The sequence below is a fragment of the Talpa occidentalis genome, unplaced genomic scaffold (genome assembly GCF_014898055.3).
Source record: "Talpa occidentalis isolate TD23 unplaced genomic scaffold, MPIMG_talOcc4v2.1 talOcc4.6, whole genome shotgun sequence".
Classification (NCBI taxonomy): Eukaryota; Metazoa; Chordata; class Mammalia; order Eulipotyphla; family Talpidae; genus Talpa; species Talpa occidentalis.
In genome coordinates this window covers 109,791,879-109,796,134 of record NW_023604972.1, presented here as the reverse complement: position 1 = coordinate 109,796,134, position 4,256 = coordinate 109,791,879, and the positions used below count along the sequence as shown (strand labels likewise).

General features: G+C 32.3%; 1 non-coding gene across 1 annotated transcript; it reads right to left on the bottom strand.

The window, feature by feature from the left end:
* Positions 1–760: 760 nt before the first annotated feature.
* On the bottom strand, positions 761–867 carry LOC119261488 (U6 spliceosomal RNA). The gene has a single exon (XR_005129031.1). It is a non-coding gene; the product is annotated as a U6 spliceosomal RNA (small nuclear RNA).
* Between the last annotated feature and the right edge of the window lie 3,389 nt (positions 868–4,256).

Sequence of the window (4,256 nt, the reverse complement as noted above, 5' to 3'; positions counted from 1 at the left end):
TGAGCCTGCTGCTTCATTTGCATGCCTTTTGAAGCTTCCATTATTTACCAAGGGTTTAGTAACTTGGGCTCTTTGAAGCAAAACAGAAACTAACAAAGATCAAAGACAAACTGTAAAACTGATCCTTGAAAGCAGGTCTTAGATCTGAGACACTGAGGAGGGAAGAAGTGGGGAGGGAGAGAAGGGAGTAGAGAACAGGGAGAAAGGAGAGTTTGGTGGTGGGTAGTGGGGGACTATGTGTACTTTGGTGGTGGGAATACTATGGTATTGGCACCTGAGGGAGAAATCCTATACTGTGAACAAAATAAATAAGTATACTTCAAGGCAAAAATTTAAAAATTAAAAAGCAGTAAATTATATGTTAACTATCTCATGGTTCCATTATTAACCTATTGGATTAGTGCAGCAAAGAAATGTACAATGTACTACGTTGATGGTGGTACAAAAAGTTAATGAATACAAAGTGAAGAAACAAGTTGATCAAATAATCAGTAGAAAATTTTCCAAAATATTTTCTTAATAAAATCCTATGGGAAATATTGAGGTAATGAGAGAAGTATCAGAATGAGTTTGAAGATGTCTTTTTGATTGTGTGTATGCTTAAAAAGTTAATATAGAAATTTCACACATTTGGAAACAAACTCTAGAGGGCTGATGTAAGTAAAAAAAAAAAAATCTTTGAGGCGAGGCTCAATTGCTTTAAAAGCACTATATCATCAAAGTTCCTAAAGGATTGGGCAAATAAGTATGCTTTTATTTTTTCAACATGGAATACTTCATGAATTTGCCTGTTGTCTTTTTGCAGAGGCCATGCTAATCTTTTGTGTATTGTTCCAATTTTAATATATGTACTACCAAAGTGAGTGCTATCATTTTTATTTCCTAATGCATCTGCTTATTGTTCCCATCTAATAAAAGAATGATCATTAAATTAAGCGTTGGTGAATTGAATAGAATTGATTTAAGTTTCCAAAATCAAAAAAAGATATAAAAGCAACTATATAGTTGCAAATGATGACAAAATTGAATACAGAAAACGTATTGTATATCTGATATAAGAATTTGTTCTCTATATAATATTTCTGTATGGAAACCTCCCTTGAAAAATTCTGAGGTTTTAGAAGATTTATCCTTGTTTTGATTTTTCTGTTCCAGTTACTTACTCTTTTTCTTTTTAAGTCTAAGTCCAGTTAGAGTAGAAATGGATATATATATCCAAATGGATATATATATTTTCAAAGTGAAGCATTTAAAAATACAAATTTCATAAATAATTAATGCATCTTGGCATAGAGTTTAACTGACATGCACAAGAGCTGGATTACCCAATAAGGCTGACTTTTCCTCAAGCTTTGAAGGCAATAATAGATAGCTTTATGCTATTTACAGGAAGAGAAAAAAGCAAAGCAAAGCAAGCTTCCAAGCAGGGGGCAGCTATATTTATGAACCTTGATACTTGGCCAGTAGATTTTTTTGCATAAAACAAGGCCTGCTAAGCATGGAAACATAACATGTTAGTCAACTTTGTTGATCAAACACAGCTGTAATGTAGTTGTGCATTTTCCATTCTGTAGAGTTATTCATTCTGCAAGGGAGCATGCAGCATGCTGAGGACATTAAAAGCATGCTGCTAAAATACAAAAACAAAAGAAAGGAAAGGAAAACAGAGCAAAATGTAGATCTCACTCAAAGAGTCCCACTCATCAAAAGTCCCTTCCTGAATCTGTCACATTAAACATTATACCCCCCCTTTTATTTCTAATTCTCATTAATTAATTAAAAATGTTGATCGATATCATTCATTTTTTAAAGGGAATGTAATGATGACAAATGACAGAATAAGTTAAGTAAGCCCAAAGTAATTTCTATATCTAATATATTTTAAGTCCATATAAGGTAAACCTTTTGCATATATCCTAAATATTAACACTTCATAGCCTTTTATTTCTACTATAACCCATAAAATACCTATTTATTCCTCCACCAGTATTATTTATGATAATTTCAACATCTTAATGAATTACATTTCATCAGTGTTCTCAAGTCTTTAATAGTCAAAATCTGTTTTTAAGTACTATTTTCATAACACAGGGAAAAGTGAAAGCCTTGGGCTTTAGGAATGATTTTTAAACCACATTCTATCTTAATGAAATCATTGTTAGAAGGTTAATCATTAGCAATACTAGAAATTCTATAATTCTCACAATCATAATTTCAAAATCCTGTACTATTTTCCATCTAGAAAACTTACTTTTAATTATGTTTCCATTTCTGCAATACTTCGATTTCCTCAAGATCACCAACCTGCTGATATCTTTAATTTCTCCCTGTCGAGTGAAGCTGTCTTGTTACCATTTCTCTCATTTTCCAGCTTAGATTTCTTTGTTAACCATTTTGATCATCACTTCATGAGAGTACATGCCAATACTCCCAAATGCCTTATTTTCCATTCTGTCTTTTGTACTTACTTGGCAAATTGAAAAATCTGTTTCTAACTACAATATAAATAGCATAACACTACACAACAGTCATTTCCCTGCTCTCTTTCAAACAGAAAGGGACTTTGGGAAACAGTTTCTTCATACTTAAAAAGAGATGGTGACCTCATGGTCCATCTACTTTGGTTAGGTGGTCTGGATGTGTTTCCTGAAAGTATGGCAGCCATTTTGTGACTGTGAAGGAAGCTAGTCATAGCAGAGAACAGCATTTGAAAATAGTCAGGGAAAGTTCATGAACTTGAGTGATCTTAAAACATTAACTTCACCAAAACTGGACCAGTGAATGCTATGCTGCAACTTTTCTTTTAACTTGAGATAATAGATCCCTCTTATTTGCTAAGGTGGTTCAGTATTCTCTTACTTATGGTCAAAAGTATTCTGAGGAACCTGAGATACTTACTGTGATGTAATCACGTAATTAATCCCTTTCAAATTATGATCAATAACTTTAAATAGAAACAGTACACTATATAGCATTCATATAGTTCCTTTCCTAGAAATTTTGCTTTTTTACTGTCTCAAATAGCGATTTCATACCATCTCTCTTTCGTTATTTTAAAACTTTCCTTATTTTATTAGTTCCAGTCTTACTGATAACCTTATCAAAACCAGTTATAAAATCTTTAACTTTCTCATTGCTAATTTTTCAGTCCCATGGATGTCTGTATACATTTTCCCCCTTCACGTTACATCTGAAGAAATCTTTGTGCTCTTGTACTAACCTGTCCACTTGAGTGCTAGATTGCCTTCGCCTTGCTTTCTGAAGGAATGATTCTTTCTCTGAGAACTGTATCTCCACTTGTGTTCAATAGAAATAACACACTACCCCAACTTCATTCCATTTACTTCTCAACTAACTCTTATCTGATTTAAATCTCCATTATTTAGTGGATTCTACCTTAGTAAGTTGACCAATTAATATGATGTTTCTGAACTCAACATATATAATCATATGTGACATTATTAAAACTTTCAGCTGTAGCTGATACACTGACCATCCCATCTTTCCTCAGGCACAGTATCATTTCTCATGCTTCTCCTCTTTCAGTGATTAGTTAGTGATTAGTGCTTTTTCACAAAAAAATTATTTTGTGGATTACCCATGAAACCTTTAAAAGTCAAACCTTCTCAGTGTTCAGTCTATGATCTACTTTTCTAAATCTACACACTGCCTTGAAGACTGGTGACCTCATCCATTTCTATGACCTTTTTTTCAATATCAAATTATTACTCGTACAGACACACATATACTTTATAAAATTACATTGTAATTCATGAACACATGTAATTAAGGACTCTTCACAAATTCTGTGCATTGAGATTCTCTAGTCATTAATCTTATGAGTACTTTTTTTCTAAATCTGTCTTTAGGCTGATAATGCACTATATATATAGATATGGTGCACTATATATATATTTATATATATATATATATATATATATATATATATATCTAGCCAAGAATCATGGATATAAATACAATTGTATTTTGGCAGTACTCAAATGCATATCTCACTACCTCTGAATTTGTGATCAATACCCATTCTCTACTTGATAACTTGCCCATCTAACTGAAATGTTAAATTCAAAGTCTCAAACCTAAACTTTTGTTAATCTTCTCTATTTCAGTTAGAATATTACAAGTGACCTAATTAATGAAGCAGTAAAGCTGAGAGTCATTTTGACTTTATTTTATTTCCCCTGCCCAATCCATCAAAAGATTCAATTGGTTGTATATCTGAATTATTTCAGATATCA